The sequence below is a fragment of the Sorex fumeus genome, unplaced genomic scaffold, assembly GCF_029834395.1.
Source record: "Sorex fumeus unplaced genomic scaffold, SorFum_2.1 ptg000063l, whole genome shotgun sequence".
Classification (NCBI taxonomy): domain Eukaryota; kingdom Metazoa; phylum Chordata; class Mammalia; order Eulipotyphla; family Soricidae; genus Sorex; species Sorex fumeus.
The window spans coordinates 26,269,579-26,291,554 of NW_026606120.1; the positions used below are offsets into that span (position 1 = coordinate 26,269,579).

General features: G+C 38.4%; 1 pseudogene; it reads left to right on the forward strand.

Annotated features, from left to right (window-relative positions):
- The window catches only part of LOC130034970 (contactin-associated protein-like 3), a 170,144-nt pseudogene that overhangs the window by 126,185 nt on the left and 21,983 nt on the right, over window positions 1-21,976 (forward strand).

The following is a 21,976-nucleotide window of genomic DNA, read 5'->3' on the forward strand; positions in this document are numbered from 1 at the left end:
CTATTGATACAATCATTTGGTTTTTGTCTTTTCTTTTGTTGATATGATGGATTATGTTGATTGATTTCTGAATGTTAAACCATCCTTGAATCCCTGGGATGAATCCCACTTAGTCATGATTAATGATCTTTTTGATGAGTTTTTGAATTCTATTTGCTAGTATTTTCATGAGAATCTTCGCATCTGTGTTCATCAGGGATAACGGCCTTTTCTTTTCTTTTCTTTTCTTTTCTTTTTTTCTTGTGATGTCTTTTTTCTTTTTGGTATTAGAGAGACATGGGCTTCATAGAAACTGTTTGGGAGAGTTTCTGTTTCTTAAATTTCTTGGAAAAGCCTGAGAAGAACTGGCAATAGGTCCTCTTTAAATGTTTGGAAAAATTCGCTAGTGAATCCATCTGCACCTAAGCTTTTGTTTTTTGGAAGAATTTTGATTACAGTTTCAATTTCCTTGATGTTAATAGGACTATTCAGGTATTCTAGATCTTCTTGATTCAGCCTTGGGAGATTATAAGAATCCAGAAATTTATCCACTTCTAGGTTCTCTTATTTTGTGGTATACTGACTTTCAACGTAATCTCTGATGATCTTTTGAATTTCTTTGGTTTCTGTTGTGATATCCTCCTTCTCATTTCTGATTCGGTTTATTGGGGTTCTCTCTCTCCCTCTCTCTCTCCCTTTCTCTCTTTCTTTCTTTGTGAGTCTTGCTAATGGTTTATCTATCTTGTTTATTTTCTCATAGAACCAGCTCTTGGTTTCATTGATCTTTTGGATTGTTTTTTTGTGTTTCCATATTGTTGATTTCTGCTCCAAGTTTTCTGATCTCTTTCCTTCTGCCTGGTTTGGGCTTCTTTTTTGGTCCTTTTCTAAGATCTTGAGCTGTGAAGTCAAGTTGTGTATGTGGGCCCTTTCTTCCTTCCTGAGAAATGCTTGCAGAGCCATAAATTTTCCCCTTAACATGGCTTTAGCTGTGTCCCATAGGTTCTGGTAGCTCATGTCTTCATTCTCATGTTTCCAGGTACCTTTTAATTCATCCTTAACTTCCTTCCTCATTGTTCTACATTGAGTTGTTTAATTTCCAGGTATTTGATTTGGTTCTCCATGTCTGTGTGTGATTCGCTTCTATGTTCAGTGCATCATGGTTTGAAAAAATTGTTGATACTATTTCTGTCTTCCTGATTCTATTGAGGTATGTTTTGTGGCCTAGCACGTGGTCAATTTTGGAAAATGTTCCGTGTTCCCTGGAGAAGAATGTGTATTCTTTCTTTTTGGGCTGTAAAGCTCTGTTAGGTCTATAAGTCCTCTCTATTCTATTCCTTCAAAGCCAATTTTTTTCTTGCTGAGTTTTGTTCTTGTTGATCCAGAGGTGATAATGTGATGTTGAAGTCTCCAGTGGCTACTATTGTCTTGCTAGCAATGTCCTCCTTAAAATTGTTAGCAGTTGTTTTAAATATTTAGCTGTTCCCTCATTAGGTGCGAATACATTTAAGAGTGTGATTTCTTCCTGTTGTAAGTATTCCTTGATGAATAGAAAATGGCCTTTCCTGTCTCTTCTAATCTTTTTCAACCTGAAATGTATGTCCTTGGATAGTAGTATGGCCACCTCAGCTTTTTTGAGGGAGCTGTTTTCTTGCAGGATTGTTTTCATCCTTTAACTTTGAGTCTGTGTTTGCTCTGACTATTCAGATGAGTTTCTTGTAGGCAGCAGAATGTTGGGTTCTGTCTCTGAATCCATTTTGCCACTCTGTGTCTCTTAATTGGTGAATTTAGATTGTTAACATTGAGAGAAATTATTTTATGGGGCTTTGTGTCATCTTTCTGTAAGGGTCTGTTGTGCTTGTAGGGTTTGTCTTGTCTTATAGTAGCCCCTTTATCCCTTCTTTTAGGTTTGGTTTTGAGTCTATGAAGTTTCTGAGCTGCTGTTTATCTAGAAAATAGTGTACCGTTCCTTTTGTGTTTGAGTGAGAGATTAGCCGGATAGAGTATTCTTGGTGAAGCTCTCAATTCAGTGAGTTTTTTCACTATATCCCACCACTTCCTTTGGATTTGGAAGGTTTTCTCTGATAGGTCTGCTGTGAATCTAAGAGGTGTTCCTTTGTATGTGATCTACTTCTTTGACCTTTCTGCTTGCAGTATTGTATCTCTATCAGCAGCATCCACCATTCTATGCTATGTCTTAGAGTGTTATTTTTAGGGTCTCTTATAGCTGGCACCCTTTGGGCTCCTTGAATCTGAATGGCTGCATTGCCCAGCTCTGGGAATTTTTCAGCAATGATTTGTTTAACCGTTGCTTTTTATTGGGATTGTTTCCCTGATCCTTGGTACTCCAATGATTCTAATGTTGTTCCTCTTGGAATCATCCCCTAGGACTCTGATTTGCTCTAGAGCTATTTTGAGGTCTGTTGCTATTTTTTTGTTTGTTTGTTTATAAGCTTCGTGCAGCTGATTTTCAAGCTCACTGATTCTGTCTTCAGCTGTAGCCATTCTACTGTTGAGGGCACACACTGAGTTTTTTATATCATCTACCGAGTCCTTTATTCGTGACACCTCTGTGCATAACTTTCCAATTTCTGCTCTCATTTCTTCCTGTAATTTCTCGATTTTCCGATCCATTGTTTCTGTCATGTCCTCCTTATTTTATTGGATAACTGTCTCACTGTTTCTTTGAATTCATTAAACATCTTCATTACTTCATATCTGAATTCTTATCAGAGAGGTCCCATAGGTGAGTAATACCTAATGAGGCTTCTGGACTCTTTTCATCATCCTCTTCTCATGGTGGGGATTTGCACTGTTTCTTCATGTTGGTATGGTGGCATGGAGACTGAGAGTTACATGAGATTGCTGGGTATGATTAATTTACCTGTGGCCGCTCAGTCCAAAATTAGGTCACGCCTACTTCTGCGAGGCCATGCCCACTGCGGAAGAGGCCATGCCCCCTATGGGTACCTGGAATGTGTGAGGAGTACAACCTAAGGGACGGAGAGATCAGGTGTTGAGGATGAACAGGAGGAGGCTCAGGGATGGTAGACTCAGGGTCTTAGAGAATGTCTGGTACACGTAGGCAGCGAGAGCGAAGTCCTGGGTTCTAATTAAGACTGACCTGAGGGATGGAGAGGTCAGACGCAGCGTTGGGGACGAACCTATTCTCACTGTTTGTATCCCTTCTTTTTGTAAACAGATTCGTTTTGGAATTCAGCTTCCTTCAATACTGAAACATCATACCTCCATTTCCCAGCATTCCGTGGAGAACTTAGTGCTGACATGTCTTTCTTTTTAAAGACCACAGCCCCTTCTGGAGTGTTTGTAGAAAACCTGGGAATCACAGGCTTCATCCGGCTGGAGCTGCGTGGTGAGTGACCTTATCTGGACATAACCACTGAGTACCTAATTATTAATAATATGCCCTTTATAGACCTAATTTTTATAAGATGCCTGTTTGCTTTTTCAGTTGTATTTTTCTATTAAATACTAAAATTCTATAATCTTTAATGATCATTTCAATAGTAAGGGAATGGATTGTGATATCCTATGCCAATTTTGTGTTGTGAATAGCAATTTGTATAATCAGAATTTGACACCAAATGGGCCAAATAGCATCCTACTAGGCTATGAAACTGTTTGATATAATTCATTAGGTGCATTATAATTGTTTTGTGCAGAGGTTAATTTCTTGCTTCCAAAATTTCATACAGTGCATGCAATAAAGTTATGTGAAGATTTAAACCGTTTTTACATGAATACATTTGTCATATTAAACCAGGTAACTTGTTCGTTTTGTTACTAAAGATTTAGTAATTACTTAGCAAGTTGAATAGTGCACCTGAGAAGGAATATGCTAAAATAGTTTTGCTTTTTCCCTCCAGGTACAGACTTATTTTGCTCTTAAGCCAACTGGGAATGGCAGTCTGTTTTAGCCCAAGGTCCCCTTTATGTGAGCATGTCACCATACTCTTCTCACATCTATTCAAGTCATATTTTCTCCCTGAGAATGACCATAAGCAACTCACATCTATATTTCTAGCTTCTGCGGAAGTGACCTTTTCATTTGATGTGGGGAATGGACCTTGTGAAGTCAAAGTGAAGTCCTCTACCCCCTTGAATGACAATCGGTGGCACTATGTGAAGGCAGAGAGGAACATTAAGGAAGCAACTCTCCAAGTGGATCAGCTCCCTGTCAGAACCCAGTCGGGCCCTGCTGATGGGCACTCCCGCTTACAGCTCAACAGCCAGCTCTTTGTCGGTGAGTGCTGTCATTCATAACTGTGCAGTGCTGGGAATAGATACAATGACCAAGAGACAATGGTTACTATAAATAGTTACCATAGCAATGGCAAAACAATACTACTATGGGCTCCATGATCTCAGGTCTCCATATTTAACATATAGTGTTGGGTGGAGATCCAGAGGGATCAAGGGGCTTGACCACATATACAACCAAAAGAAAATTCTCAACTTGTCTTGAACTGTTTCCCATGTTTGCACTCAATATCATATAGAGTCTATTTGTATTTCTTTCAGTCACATCTTAACAATGGTCTTTGTAAAACTCTTGCCAATTTTTGTCTATTTCTCCTACTTTGCCTCTCAGGGGAGTTAGAGAACATGCATTGTAACTGGGACCCAGTCATCATCTGTCTCCTGGGAAACAGATCTGAGGGGTCATGCAGACATCTCTCAGGGTGTTTATCCATGAACGACTCTCATCAGTCTGAGCCTCAATTCTCTCTGCACCTCCCTTTGGTCCCATATCATGCGCAATATTTAGGGCCCAAGCTTTCTCCTTTTTCCTCATAATCCTTTTTTAAACATTAAATATCTGAGTCTTAGAAATATTCCCTCTTAATTGTCTTGCTTATTGTTTCACTGCTGTTAGTTTCTTCCATGGGGTAAAAATGATTTTTGCTACATTACATTTCAGACAATAGTAGTGTGATTTGGAAACTAAGCAGATTAAAGGATTCACTCTTACTTGGCTATTTTTTAATGTTTTACATGAGACATTTCTAAGTAAATAAGGACACAACCCAATTAGATACAGACAAAAATCACAAACTAGCATACAGTCTGTTTTGCCAGAGGATACCTCCAGCATCTATGAGTCTAATGCTATGCAGTGAGTTAAACTATGTGTGTATACAGTTCATGGAATCATAAAATTCAACTTCAAGCATAATTAGTTCTTACCGAGCTAGAGTTTCCTTCAATTAATTATTGCAGATTATATTAAATAGCTCTATCTTCCGATTTCAAGTCTAGAGAAAGAACTAATGAAATGTTAAATTTTAAAAAAGAATTTATGAAAAATCTACTCCAAATTAACATTATCCCTTAGGGTAATATTACTGAAGCCTGAGAACTTAGCTGAAAATTCACATTTTGGGTAACTCCCATATCCCAGTATTGAGTTGAATCTCTAGAATGAGCCTCAGATCTGTTTTTAAAACAAGCTTCCAGCTTTCACCTGTGCTCCCAACTGTCACTGTTACTGTCCTCCCATTGTTCATTGATTTGCGTGAGAGGGCCTAGTAACATCTCCATTGTGAGACTAGTTGTGACTGTGTTTGGCATACTGAATACAATACGGGTAGCTTGCCAGGCTTTGTCGTGCGGGCAAGATACTCTCAGGAGCTTGCCAGGCTCTCTGAGAGGGGCTGCGGAATCGAACCTGTGTTGCCCTGGTCTGCCATGCACAAGGCAAACGCCCTACCCACTATGCTATCGCTCTAGCCCCCAACAGGTAAGAATAATTGTCTTAGGCGCACATAAGATGTGATGAATGGAAAGTATTTATTATTCAGGTAGTATTCAAACCATCCAGCTTCAGATTGTTAGGATAGATAAGATAAGCTGAAGCCATAGATATTGTCTCAAATTTCTTTTTCTTTGCTCTTTCCTTGATTCCTTTCTAAAGCTTCATTAATAGAGAGATCTCTAATAAATATTTGTGTTATATAAAGAAAAATTTTAGAGATGATATTTGTATTATTATATAGTTCAATATCTGATAGTCAAAACAAATTATAAAATTATATTATGACATATTCACAGTTACGTTTCATCGATTTGCTTGAGCGGGCCTAGTAACGTCTCCATTGGAGACTTTGTTGTTACTGTGTTTGGCATCGAATACATCATGGGGAGCTTGCCAGGCTTTGCCATGTGGGTGGGAGACTCTCGGTAGCTTGCCAGGCTCTCCGAGAGGGGCGGAGGAATCGAACTCTGGTCGGCCATGTTGGCTGCGTGCAAGGCAAATGCCCAACCGCTGTGCTATCGCTTTAGCCCAGCAATAATGATATTAATTACATAATAAATCACAAAGATTACAAAACAATGCACATAAATTTGCAATGCATATTTATATTTCAAAATTACAACTGTAATATTTTCTATGCATTCTAATCTATAATTTTATAATATATTGGAAAGATTTTTAATTATGTAACTGTATTCCACACATACTTCATTGAGTATAAATTTTGAAAAGGATCACTTTTCAAAGGATCACTTTGAAAGGATTCCTTTATAAACAATGATAGTTTATATTTCATTGTTTATAAAGGAATGAATGTAAAAAATCAAAATGAAACATGAAAAATACTGTTAGAATATGTAACCATATTGTTTCCATATTGTTGTTTGATGATTTTTAAATTGACTAGAGTCTATATTTTCAAAACCACATATGATCATAACACGTGGGGCAGTATTTTAGTGTTAGTACTGTCATATATTTGCCCTGGAATATTAGCATGGCAAGACACAGGACTATGACACATCTGGGGTGTTTCTCTGGCAGGAGGTACAGCAACCAGGCAGAGAGGATTTCTGGGGTGCATCCAGGCCCTGCGTTTGAATGGGGTGGTCTTGGACTTGGAAGAAAGAGCCACAGTGACCCCAGGTGCGGAGCCAGGATGCCCAGGTCACTGTGCTAGCTATGGACATCTGTGCCACAATGGAGGCCTCTGCCAGGAGAGGCTTAGGGGGTTTGTGTGTGACTGCACCTCCTCTGCTTATGATGGGCCCTTCTGCTTCCATGGTGAGTGGAACCCGGGACAGGGATCCCAGGGATGGAAAACACAAAATAATGTTGTAGTATACGGCTTGCAGAAACATCTCCCTGGGCTCTGTCTCCATCTTGCTGTTGAACTGGAGAAGAGACCAGGTTCAGTTTGCAGACCTCAAAGACTATCCTATGAAATCTTGGTGCCAGTCCTCAGAGGCCCCTCAGTGCAGTGCCACGAGGAGACCCATAACCTCCAACTCTGTCTGAACTGGATTTTCAGTTATCATGAAATGAAGCATGTTGCATCACCAATAATGTCATTTGATTTGGGTCTATGACGGGATTAGTTATTTTGTATCAATATTGCAAAGTTTGACTATTTACACTGAATTAATATTGGTCTATAAGATTATGTAGTTTTTAGTATATATAGACAGTAATTTATATATAATTATAGATGTATACACAGTAATAAATATAAAGGACCTCATCACCTGAGGTCTAGTGAAAAGTTTCATCTTCCCTTCTGGTAAATGCTATTTTGCTTCTATAGTCTACAGGTTGATTTGGATCTAGGAGGATAAATAGAAAGTTGATTTGATTTGTTCATTTGTTTATTTTTTTTAGCTGCTACCTGAGTGAAATCATCTAGTTTTTAGTTTTCTGTTTCAATGAGTATGATATCCTCTGGGGCCATCCATGTTTTTGCAATTGACATGAATTCATTTTTCAGAGCTGAATAACGTTCTCTCATGAATTCTGCACACAGCATCTTTATTTATTCATCCATGTATGGGCACTTAGATTGTTTCCAGCCCTTGGTGATTATGAATAATGATGTGATGAGCAGGGATCTGCACATGGCTAATAAATATATCTCTTTACATGGATATGTGCACATTCTTTAGGTAATGACACAACTGTGCAATCGCTGAATAATATGGTAATTCTATTTTTAAGTTTTGAAATACTATTTTCCCAATTAGCGTTGGCTATCCATTATAGACAATACATAATGGATAAACAATACATGATGGCTACTTGAATTAGCATTCCCAATAATAGAATTTAAACTTTTAATGTGAAAGCCCACACACACGAGTAGGCAAGACATCTGAGGGCTAGTTGCACCTGTAGGAGGAAGGGATTCAATCACAGCACCAAATGGTCCCTTGAGAACTTCCCTAAGTGATGCTTGAGCACTGAGTGTAGAGAAGCCTGAACACTGCTGAGTGTGGCCCCCAAACCAAAATATCCAAACTAAATTTAAACAAGAAAACATGTAAAAATGATGTCACTCTTGTTTTCTCTCTTAGGTAGTCTTTAAATATAAATAGATCAAGACTCTTGCATTTAACCATAATGCTCAAAAGGAGAGAGAGAGGGACAGAGACAGAAAGGCAGAGACAGAGAGGAAAAGAGTATGCCATTGAGGCAGGTTGGAGAAGAGGTGTGGGGGAGGGAACTAGTTGGAAATGTACACTGATGGAGAGATAGGTGTTGAAACATTGTATGAAATGCAAGCATGAATAGCTTTGCAACTATACATCACAAGGACTCAATTTTAAAAAGTCTTTTGCTTTTACATATAACAGTAATATGTGTGTCATTCCAGAGGTTTCTGCATATTTAAGAACTGGCTCATCAATCACTTACAGTTTTCAAGGACCTTACAACCACACCCCCAGCAAGAACACCTGCTCCTTTGCAACTGGATCCCATGAGGATCTAACACTGACAGGAGAAGAGACGGCAATAAGCTTCAGGACAACAGGGCTTCCCTCCCTACTGCTCTTTGTTGGGGCCTTCTCAGAGGAATACTTTTCTGTGATCCTCACCACAAATGGTGAGTGTCTGTAGTGTAAGACTAAAAAGAATGAAATTGAAAGGTAGCACCAGGTCGTGAGACTTAACATTGTCAAAATGGCAATACTACCGAAAGCATTGTATAAATTCAATGCAATCCCTATAAGGATACCCATGACATTCTTCAAAGAAATGGAGCAAACACTCCTGAAATTTATATGGAACAATAAGCCCCCACGAATAGCTAAAGCAATTCTTGGGAAAAAGAAAATGGGGGAATCAACCTCCCTAACTTCAAACTCTACTACAAAGCAGTAATAATTAAAACAGCATGGTACTGGAACAAAGGCAGAACTGCAGACCAATGGAACAGGGTTGAATACACTGACATCTCCCCTCAATCATATGATCATCTAATCTTTGATAAAGGTGCAAGTAATGTGAAGTGGAGAAAGGAAAGCCTCTTTAATAAATTATGCTGGCATCATTGGACGGCTACATGCAAAAAAATAGGCTCAGAACTCTGCCTAACACCATGTACAAAAGTAAGATCAGAATGGATTAAAGACCTCAACATCAGACCAGAAACCATAAGGTACATTGAAAATAAAGTTGGCAAAACCCTCCATGATATTGAAGCTAATGGTATCTTCAAAGATGCCACGCCACTGGCCAAGCAAGTGAAAACAGAGATAGATAAATGGGACTATCTTAAACTAAGAAGCTTCTGCACCTCCAAAGAAACAGTGACCAAAATACAAAGACAGTCTTCAGAATGGGAAAGGATATTCGCAGAATACACATCTGACAAGGGGTTGATATCCAGGATATACAAAATACTGGTTAAACTCCACAAGAAGAAAACATCCAATCCCATCCAAAAATGGGGCAATGAAATGAACAGAAACTTTCTCAAAGAAGAAATCCGAATGGCAAAAAAGCACATGAGAAAATGCTCTACATCATTAATCATCAGAGAGATGCAGATCAAAACCACAATGAGATACCATCTCACACCTCAGAGACTGGCCCACATTCAAAAGAACAAAAGCAACCAATGCTGGCGTGGATGTGGCGAGAAAGGGACACTCCTTCACTGTTGGTGGGAATGTCCACTGGTTCAGCCCTTCTGGACAACAGTATGGACGATTCTCAAAAAATTAGAAATTGAGCTCCCATTTGACCCAGCAATACCACTCCTGGGAATATATCCCAGAGAGGTAAAAATGTATAGTCGAAGTGACATCTGCACTTGTTTGTTCATTGCAGCACTCTTTACAATAGCCAGAAACTGGAAGAAACCCGAATGCCCAAGAACAGATGACTGGTTAAAGAAACTTTGGTACATCTACACAATGGAGTACTATGTAGCTCTTAGAAAAGATGAAGTCATGAAATTTACATACAAGTGGTACAATATGGAAAGTATCATGCTAAGCGAAATGAGTCAGAAAGAGAGGGATAGACATAGAAAGATTGCATTCATCTGGGGGATATAAAGTAACAAAGTATGAGATTAATACCCAAGAATAGCTGAGATCAGCACCAGGAGGATTACTCCATAACTTAGAGGCCAGCCGGGTATCCTAGAGGAAAGGGCAGTTCAGATAGAGAAGGGAGCACCAAATAAAGGATGTTTGGAGGATCCTCCCAGGAGGGGAGATGCATGTCGAAAGTAGACTATGGACTGAACATGTTTGCCACTCAATGCCTCTTTTGCAGACCACAACACCCAAACGGAGAGAGAGAACACAGGGGATTGTCCTGCCACAGAGGCAGGGGGGGATGGGGGGATGGGGGTGGGAGGGATATTATCCATGGTGGTGAAAAACGGGCACTGGTGGAGGGATGGGTATCTGATCATTGTATAATTGAAACCCAAGCACAAAAAAAATTGTAAATCTACAACTGTAAAAAAATAAATAAATAAATAAAATTATAATACTGGAAAAAAAAAAAGAAAATGGACACTGATTGAGGGATGGGTACTCGAACATTGTATAATTGAAACCCAAGCACAAAAATTTGTAAGTCTACAACTGTACCTCATGGTGTTTCACAAATAAAAGTTTTTTTTTTAAAGTGGAAAAAAAAAAAAAGAAAGTTAGCACCATGCAGGGATGGGTCCTTTTCTTGTTAAGGTGCAGCATAATTGGGTGGCCTACACATCTCTATTTATTAGGCTTCACTTATTGTCACAAATAAGTGTAAATAATGTCCACATTTTAATGAATAAACAAATGAGTCTTCCATAAAATGCTGATCATTTTATGAGATCAACATAAAACTACTCCCAGAATGTATTTTTCTGTTCATCAATAATCTAAATGACTTTTTCAGGTAATTTGGAAACAAATTTTTTATCTGGTATGTAAATTTATTAGCATTTTTTATTGAATCACCTTGAGATATAGTTACAAAGCTTTCATAATTGAGTTTCAGTCATAAAATTATTCACCACAGATGTCCCCAGTATCCACCCCCACACGACACCAACCCCTTTCTCTATGGCAGACAATTTTTTTCTTGCTCTCTCTGTACTTTTGGGCATTATGGTTTAGATATAGATACTGAGAAGTCATCATGTTTGGTCCTTTATCTACATTCAGCAAACATCTCCCAGCCTGAGCTATCCCTCCAACCATCACTGACTTAGTAATCACTTCTCTATCCTGGCTGTCTTCTCCCCCAGCTTGTAAGGCAGGATTCCAACCTTGGAACAATCTTCCTGGCCCTTGACTCAACTGTCTTTGGGTGTTAGTCTTATATTATGTTATTTTATATTCCACAAACAAGTGCAGTCATTCTATGTCTGTCTTTCTCTTTCTGACTCATTTCACTCAGCATGATACTGTCCATGTTCATTCACTTATAAGGATATTTCATGACATTATCTTTCCTAACAGCTATATGTTATTCCATTGTGTATATATACCAAAATTTATTTAACCATTCATCTGTTCTTGGGCACATGTGTTATTTCCAGACTCTGGTTATTGTGAGCAGCGTTGCAATGAACATACAGGTGCAAATGTCATTTCTACTGTGCACTTTTGCACCCCGGCATATATTCCCAGAACTGGTATTGCTGGCTCATATGGAAGCTCAGTTTCTAGTTTTTTGAGGTATGCCCATATTGTTTTCCAAAAAGGCTGGACCAGTTAGCATTTCTACCGACAATGAAAGAGAGTTCCTTTATCCCCACTTCCTCAGAAGCACTGCTTGTTCTTGTTCTTTTTGATGTGTGTCAGTCACTCTGGTGTAAGATATCTTATGTTGTTTTGATTTGCATCTCCCTGATGATTAATGACTTTTTGACGAAGAGCAGTTTTTCATGTGTCTTTTGGCCATTTGTATTTCCTTTTTGAGGAAGTTTCTGTTTATTTCCTCTCCCCATTTTGGTGCTGTTGGAGGATTTTTTGTCTTGTATATCCTATGTATTAACAACTTGCTGACAGGTATTGGATAAATAATTTTTTCCAATCAGTGGACTCTCTCTGTATTTTGGTAACTGTTTTTTTTTTCAGTGTAGAAGCTTCTTAGTTTAATGTAGTCCAATTTGTTTATGTTTTCTTCCACTTGCTTGGCCAGTGGTGTTTAATCCTTAAAGATGCCTTTAGCTTCCATTATAGTGGAGGAATCTGCCTACATTTTCCTCCATGTGCCTTATGGATTCAGGCCTGCTACTTAGGTCTTTAATCCATTTTGATCTAACTTTTGTGCTTGGGTTAGACTGTTAGGATGCGGATAGTGATCTCCCTTTAACAACAAAGAGACTTCAGAGACTGCAAAGAGCAAGCAAAGTTTATTGTAAGACTGGCAAGCCAGGGTCAAGCCTCCTACACAGACAGGCAGGTCAGATAGGTGAGGCAAGACCCCGAACTTCTTCAAAGGGGATCTTATATAGGCCTTCACTGGCCATTACAGCAAAGCCCATGCATTTCATTGCCAATAGATTTGTAACAACATATACTTTCTTAACCAATCCATTTAAAAGTACATCACTCCTTAGCCTATAGATTCAAAGATCAGCATTTACATACATAGGCATTGTGGCTAGTGGGCTAGTGGGTAACTCGGACATTTGGTTATTACGTGGCTCCCTTTGATTTGGTGGAAGAGGATAAGGAAAAGTTCCTAACAGAGGTAACAGAGAAGGAAGGGCCAACAAATGGTTTCTGAATTTACATCCCAGCAGGGAAGAGTCAACAAATGGTTTCAGAATTTACATCCCAATAAGGAAGGGCTTCACAGCTAAGGCTCTACTAGGGAGGGGGCAGGAAATGGAGAGCTACTAATTAGTAGAGTTTTAACTCTGGAATCTCCCTCTGGGTCCCAAGGGACCTTGCAAGACAGAGATCTGAGCTCAATTTTTTTTCAGATAAATATCCAGTTTTCCCAGCACCACTTGCTGAAGAGGCTTTCCTTGCTTCACTTCACGTTTCTTGCTCCTTTGTCACAGGTTTAGTGATCATATACTTGAGTGGCAGTGTCAGAATATTCAACTCTGTTCCATTGGTCTGCAGGTCTGTTTCTAGTCCAATACCATGCTGTTTTAATTACTACTGCTTTGTAGTACAGTTTGTAGTTGGGGAAGATGATGCAACCTATCTACTCTTCCCCAAGAATTGCTTTAGCTATTTGTGGGACATTATTTTTCTATATGAATTTTATGAATGTTTTGTCAATTTTTTTAAAGAATGTCATGGGTACCCTTATAGGGACCACATTGAATCTGTATAATGCCTTGGGGAGTAGTGTCATTTTGGTAAGGTTAATCCTCCCGATCTATGAGCAAGGGATAGGTTTCCATGAAATAAGATTTTTTTTTACATAAAATATTTCCTCCATCTCAGCAAGGAGCTGCATTAAACCTCATAAAAGATAGTTTTATATGGTTTAAGGGGCCAAAAGATAGCACAGCATGAAAGAAACTTGTCTTACACCAGCTAACCTGGGTTTGACTCCCTGCAGTGCAAATGGTTGCATGGTATGACAAGGAGCCATCTCTGAGCTCAGAGCCTGGAGTAAGCTCTGAGCACCACTGGGTAAAACCGGAAAAGAAAAGATAAGCTAACAGGGACTAGTGTGATAGGACAGTATGTAGGCTGCTTTCCTTGCACTCTGTGCATCTGTATTCTGATCCCTGGCATTACATATGTTCCCCTGAGTGACACATGAGTATAGAGAAAGGAGTAAATCCTGAGCATCGCCAGGAGAAATTCCTGAGCACCACCAAGTTTGGTCTAACCACCACCCCCGAAAAAAAATAAATAAAAGAAGAAAGCAAACAAAGTATGCTGATATCCATAAGTATGAGATGAATAAGATTTACCTAACTCATCACTTATTTATGTCATATCTGTATCCAAAACCAAGCGAGTTCTTACTCAACACTTGATTACTCAAACCTTGATTACCAAATCATTCTAAGATGCTCAGTTAGAGAAAAGAACCAGGCTACAACCTTGCTTCCTTGAGCATGTGGGAGCTGAGCTCTCAGAAATCTTGCCATTATCTCTCACTGATTACTTTAGAAGGAGAGAGTAAAGAAGAGGAAGTTTCCCTTCCAAGGAGGAAAGCAGAGGGACAAAAGAGTAATAGTACACTCTTCAGAGGGATTTGCATATCATGGCAGATCACTAACATCTATCTTATTTTTCCTGTTTCTTGATTCTTCAGAAACATTAGTAGAAAATTTGAGCAATTGCAAAACTTAATTATGCAAATGCAGATAGCACAGTGATAGGGCTGTTTGCCTTGAATACAGCCAGCCAGGCTGAGTCAGGTTCGATTCCTCCACCCTTCTCAGAGAGCCCGGCAAGCTACCCGGAGTATCTCGCCTGCACGGCAGAGCCTGGCAAGCTACCCGTGACATATTCAATATGCCAAAACACAGTAACAACAAGTCTCAAAAACTGGAGACGTTACTGGGCTCGAGCAAATTGATGAACAACGGGAAGACAGTGTTTCAGTGTTTCAGGTACTGATTTAAAATGCATCAAAATAAGCCACATTAAAAGAAGTTATGTTTATGGAAAGTGAATGTTAATGTATTATTGCCAGAGGTTTTATCATTTAGTTATATGAATACCACATGAATAACTAACTGAGAACCAAGCTTTAATTTTCTTATGTTTAACTTAAGTTTCTACCTTATGTAAGAAAAGCTGAAAAAAGAGACATTTTAGGCCAGTGAGATAGTACAGTGGTGGTGTGCTTCCCCCTATGTAGTTCAGTCATCAATAGTACATGGTTCCCTGAGCCCTGCCAAGATTAAGCCTTGAGCACCCACAGGTGTGACCCAAAAGGTAAAAACACAAAATAAATGAGACAGTTAGGTCTTTACTATTGAAATTAAGAGTAAAATAGGGCACTCTGAATTTGGCTTTCAGGGCTGGAGGGATAGCACAGCGGGAGGGCGTTTGCCTTGCTCGCAGCCAACATGGCCGACCCGAGTTCGATTCCTCCACCCCTCTCAGAGAGCCCGGCAAGCTACGAGAGTATCTCGCCCGCACGGCAGAGCCTGGCAAGCTACCCGTGATGTATTCAATATGCCAAATACAGTAATAACAAAGTCTCCAATGGAGACGTTACTGGGCCCGCTCGACCAAATCGACGAACAACGGGAGGACAGTGACAATGACAGGATGTGTACACAAAAAGATCAAAATCCAGTAAATTACAACAACCCTGGCACAGACATAATCTAGAAGACATAGGCTCAATAAACACTTGTTCTTTGGTTTACTGTCTCTTAGGATAGAAAAGCTTATATCTGAAAAAAAAGCCATTCTATACTGGGGTCCTTTTCACACAAGTGAGTGCTGTTCTGATCAGTGGAAATTTTAAGTGGTCCCAGGTCATATTTTAGTCCTGGTTTGTCTTGGGTTTTCTTACAAGCCCACCTACAGGTTCCTATTCCTGCCTCTAACAGCCTGGTGAGAGCCTGATTCTGGGTCTTTCCCCAACTCAGACAGGCTCTATTGAATAGAAATATTAATTATCAGGTGAGCCCAAATAAATACACATTAGATTTAAATTGAACTGAACAACAAGTAAAAGGTTTAGGTTCCACACTGGAAGGGGTTTTTTTCCCTTTTTTCTTTATGGAATTCTGTTTTAGTTAAAAATGTCATTTCCCCCTTCTTTAGGAAGTTTGCAGATCACATATAAACTAGACAGACACCAGGAACCTGATATTTTTAATCTTGGTTCTAAAACTATGGCTGATGGGAAACTTCATCGGGTGACAATTATCAGAGAAGCAGCCGCAGTCTTTGTAGAGGTAAGACAGTAAACACAACAGCATCAATAGTAATTTAGAATGTGACTTTCAGAGAAGTGGTCCATTTGATAATAAATGCTAAGAAAAGAGCTATGCTTTTGGCAGACTTCCATAGTTCTTTCAAGGACAATAAACAGCATGTTTTATTGTTTGATATTAGTTGTTATTTAGCCTACTAAATGTAATTAATATGTGACCATTTAAAATATTTAGCTGTCCTTTTCTTTGGTATGGAAATGTTGTCCAGCTTATCACAGTGACTATTGGTCCCATTCTTAAGGGAACATTTTCCACTGGATGACAAAAGAATCAGGGCTACCAGTATTTTAATTCAACAGAGAAAGTAAGACCTGGCTGAGAGTGAGAATATATTTTTAAAATGACTATTTAAATTAAAAGGTAAAGGTAAAGGCCCTCCCGTTGATCGTCGATTTGCTCGAGCGGGCCCAGTAACGTCTCTATTGAAGACTTTGTTGTTACTGTGTCTGGCATATCGAATACTCTCGGTAGCTTGCCGGGCTCTCCGAGAGGGGCAGAGGAATCGAACTCGGGTCGGCCATGTTGGCCGCTTGTAAGGCGACCGCCCTACCCGCTGTGCTATCGCTCCATGCATTTGAAAAGTGATTTGAAGAATAATCTATATATTCAATCACTATATTTGTTTTCTGTACATGTTACAATACAGATTATTTTGGGCCATTGAGAACAAAACATGAAGTATCATAGTAAAGGTGATAAATAGCCACAAAAGTTTCCCCTGTAACACTTAAATCTCAATAAAATAAATGGTCTGCATATGATCAAAATAGATAAGCAATGTCTTTCAAAGCTTATTTAAATTTAATTCTTGGTAACAAGGTAAAATTTAAATGTATAATGAATTTTATATCTAGACTAGAGAGATAGTACAGTGGATACTATCTCCTTTTTGAAATTTCCTTTTGAAAATAATAAAAATTTTAAGATTTGAAATATTTCATTACATTTCTTTGTTGATTATATATCTATGGTAGGTACTTAACCTGGGGAAAAAATTAAGGGACAGGGTGGAGTAGAATTTGATATATTATGAAAATTTTCTATAAAACAGCTTACTCCCTTGATCTTTCTAATATCATTAACATATGTTTTGATTTTTTAAATGATTTTTGTCTCATTTTTATTATCAAAATTGTTCACCATTTTGAATGGACAATGCTGGTGGACGTCCAATAGGTTAACCAGAATACAAGGACACATGTCATCCTGTCCTCGGGGACCGAATTCAATGCAGTCAAATTCCTGACACTGGGGACAATTTTCGGTCAGTGTCAGAATGCTGTCACTTCGTGATGAGGATCTGAAGTGTTAGGATAAAGACCCAGAAGGTGTTTGCCATGTTGAAAGGAATTCCTTCTCATATTTATGATATCCCAGGGAGTGAAAAATTCTCAGAAGCTGTGACCTTGTCTCGGGGACAAGTAATCAAGAATAAGTGCTTCTGACCTTTCCACACACAGCCTTTGCTTGATAATCAAGCAGAATGAAGATTGGTTGTTTTTGTCTAGCAATTAGGAAACACTAAACTTCTTGGTTTCTACTGTATAAACCAAACTCACACTGACAAAAATCAGGCTTCAATAAATGACTTATTGATAAAGCTAGATTTTTACACTTTAGAAAGGATGATTTTTACTTTAGCCAATAAGTATGCTTTGGGTCCTGTTTTGCCTGGGAAGGGGGTGAAGAGGAGAGGTGCCTTTATTGTCCCAGGTAGTGCTGTACCATGACTCCGGTCCCCTCCCCTGTTTTTAATAAGAATTTGTTTGATTGACTACTGCAAGTTTTGCATCCTACGCTTAACTCATATTCATTCATGTATTTCCCCATATATTAAAACAATTTTTGCACGGCAAAGTCTGGCAAGCTACCCGTGACGTATTAAATATGCCAAAATCAGTAACAACAAGTCTCACAATGGAGATGTTACTGGTGCTCGCTCAAGCAAATCGATGAACAACGGGAGGACAGTGCTACAGTAGCGAATTACAGATGTGATATTCTACAAAATACCTTCATGACCACTATTCACTCTCTTCAGATTCATGATACTCTTTTATTTGAAGATGATTTTTTCCCTTTGGTTTTTGGACCCACCCAGTTGTGCTCAGACTAACTCCTCACTCTGGCCTCAAGGATTTCTCCCGGGAGGCGTCAAAGGACAATAGGTGGCCCAGCAATGAGACCCAAGCTGCCTGCATGCGAGGAAAATGCCCCACCCACTGTACTGTCTCTTCACCTCTGGATATAAAACTCTGTATACATTTAAATTTTACCTTTTCAGCAAGAATTAGTTTAAAATAAGCTTTGAAAGGCATAGTTTATCTTTTTTGATCATATATAAGATATTAATTTTATTGAGATTTAAGTGTTATGGGGGAAAACCCTTTTGTGGCTGTTTATTACTTCTGCTATACTTCATATTTTGTGATCAATAGTTCAAAAGAGTCTGTATTATCTTTTCAGTCAATGATATACTGTTTCTTTAGGTCATTTATTTTACCCCAATTTTAAAACGATTATTTAGGCACTATGACTTATACTGTTATGAATAATATCTCTGTATACTGTTAAGAGTAATGTTACTATACCTTGTTGCTACTCCTGGTCTGGACATCCTAGTTGTATACATGTGCATTAGTTAAAACTTGAGATTAAGAAAAGCCCATGAATGGATAATAAAAATACACAGTAACTGTAAATTCTATCATGACTTTTTGTCAGACAATGGACAAATATTATGATTTCTTATTTTATGGACAAAGGAAATATTACAAATTCTAGTTCTTTGCCAGGGCTCTTGTGAAGGTGACAAGGCACAAGTGGTGATGCAGCTTAAGTGAAATCTCTAGTTGCAACTGTTGAAGATCCAGATTAAACTAAATCAGGAGTGTACTTTACCTCTTGATTGAGCTAGTTTAGGTTTTTAATCCCAGATTAAACTAGATTAAACTAGTTTAGGAGATTCGTGACTTCTTGACTTGCTCTAGTGATGGTTCTGTATTATAAAGGTGCCTTAAAGGTGGATAAAGACTTTCTTGATTCTTTGACTGAAAGGCAGCTAACATTTAGGCTCCTGTTTGAGGTCACTGTTCTAGTTCCATTCCTCTTTTGTGGAAACAGTGATGGATCAGTTTGCTCAGGAATGAAGATGGGAGCAACTCTTTCCCATTTGGAATAGGAGACACTTGCAGCTACAGAAGTGCAGTTGTAGAATTGAGCATCTGGGTCCCAATATATGACTTTGACTAAATTTCTTGGTCATCTGTATTCCCTGTTTTTTATGATGTAATTGAATTTGGTACTTCTATCTAAACACTTACACAGTATAAGAAACGACAGAGAACTGGAAAACCACTGAAAGAAATAAACTGATCGCCTAACATTCTGTAATGATAACAACAGCAATACATATAGATATAATAAAATTCTTAAAAGGACAAAGATAAAAATCAAAGACCACATTTACCTTAGAGAACAGTGGAATGGACCTTCCTCCCTGGAGACTGTGCTCAACAAAATGACGTTGCTGAACACATTATAAGAAGTAAATTTACTCTAACTGTTTAAATGGAGCTTTTAACATCCAAGTGGAGGAAATTTTATCCAAGTAGATGAGAACATTTTTATGAGAAGACTTCCTTTTTTAAAATCTATCATTGAGCTCTTTGGGTGCCCTAATGCTAGTTATATTTGAGAAGACTTAGTAATAGATTATTTCCAGTAATCCATGAGACTACCCAGAGCCACACTTAGAAAATATGCAGTCTCTGAGTGGAGTTTTGGTTTAGTCTACCCCCGGGAGCTGATTTCTTTCTCAATGCCAGAAGAAATGTCTAGATGTACTTTCCCCCAAGTCATCACGACAGGCATGTTCAATGAACAAAATAAACAAAGACACAATTTCCTATCATCAGTGACTCCACTGTCTGTGAGGAGAAAGGAGGCATGTTCAGAAGTTTCCATGATTCAAGGTAGAAAATTGCTATTACTAAGTGTAAAATTGAAAAAAATTTTTTCAAGACAATAAAGAAGTATGTGGTTAACTATGAAAAGTGATTTAACCACATTTTTGAAGGAGATCATTTTAATTAAAAAGTAAAATGATAAAGTTCATTATATACATTTGAATTTTCCTACAAGTTTAAATATAGAAGTTATTAGCACAGAATTTAAAATATTAATGACATGGTTCAAGAGTAATATGTTAAGAACTATCTTTCTCAGCTAGAAGTTAAAGTTGAAATTCAAGTAAAATTTATAGCCTGTAGCAATTATACAATAATTATATTATACATATTCTAATAAAATTATACATATTCATTTCACCTGTGTCTAGGGGCATGCATCTTGATCAAAAGCTCATAAAATATTTCATGTTTTAGATGACTTTATGTTAGAGTGGTTTTTAATCTAATTTTGTTGCTACTTTTATATAAGTAACTACAAGAAGCCTATAGTTCTTTTGTTCACAATTAGAGTGCATAAAGAAAACTTCCTTTTATTAAATTATAGTAAAATACACCATCACTCTTGGAAAATAAATGCATCAATTTCTCAAAGCAAGTTATTGCAAATTTTTTCATGTCAACTAGTACTTTTTTCTTGTAAGCTGTTTTCATACATTAAGCTATCCATTTGCTAAAAATAACAATTTTATCTTTTGTCTTCATATGACCAATTTACTATTGTTATGTACTATGACTTTCCTTTGGAAAAAGATAATTCAGCATTATTGTCAAATCAATGTACTCTCTTTTTCCCTATTTTTAATCAGTTTTATTAGTGGTGATTAATTAGGTTCTTTTTCAATGTACTATATAATAACAGTTTAATCCTAATTTAAATACAAACCATGGGCCCAGACCCAACCTCAGGGCCTTGCAAAACCCCAGCCCCAGCAGAGGCAAATGCGGAGTACCGCCAAAAGATGGCGCCCAGAAACGTCAGGAGCACCTCAGAGGGTATTATTAGATGACAGCAGCAGGGACATAAGCGGCCCCTCCCACCCACAGGTATGGCAGCATGCTTTGTGTAGCCTCCAAGCGGCAGCTTATTTCCCCCTTTCAGCACATTGAGCTCACAGCTAAACCTCCATTTCCTTATTCTAAAGTGGACATCCTGCCTATCCCAAACACATTAGGCTATAGACCACTGGCCTAGTCCAATCAAAGTATACTGAAACAGTCACCTCCATCAACCAAGCTCATCCAGAATCCTTTCTCAAAGCAAGAGAAGAATACTGATAGTGAACAGGAAGGTCCCACCTTCATACCACCACAACAACTTGAAGAAACAATCCCCACCACGGGGAGAGGATGAAGAAGAGTCCAGAGTCCTTAACAGGAATTACCCACAAATAGGATGTCTCCGAAAAAGAATTCAGAGATGAAATGTTGAAGATGTTCAATGAACTCAAAGAAAAGGTGGAACATAGATTCAGCAAGTTAAAGGAGGACATGAAATGAATAATGGAATGGACAGCCAATAAAACTCAGGACGAAATGAGAGCAGAAGTAAAAAAGCTGCAAATAGAAATGTCACAAATAAAAGCATCGGTAGATGAAATAAAAAACTCAGTGGGTGCCCTCAACAGTAGAATGACTACAGCTGAAGACAGAATAATTAAGCTTGAAGATGAGCAGCAGAAAGCTTACAGGCAATAACAAACAATGGGAAAAGACCTCAAAATAGCTTTAGGATGAATCAGAGTCCTAGGGAATGCAATCAAGAGGAACAACACAAGAATCATTGGAGTACGAGAAGGAAAGGGAGGAAACCCCAATGAAAAAGCCACAGTTAAAGATATCATCACTGAGAAGTTCCCAGAGCTGGAGAAT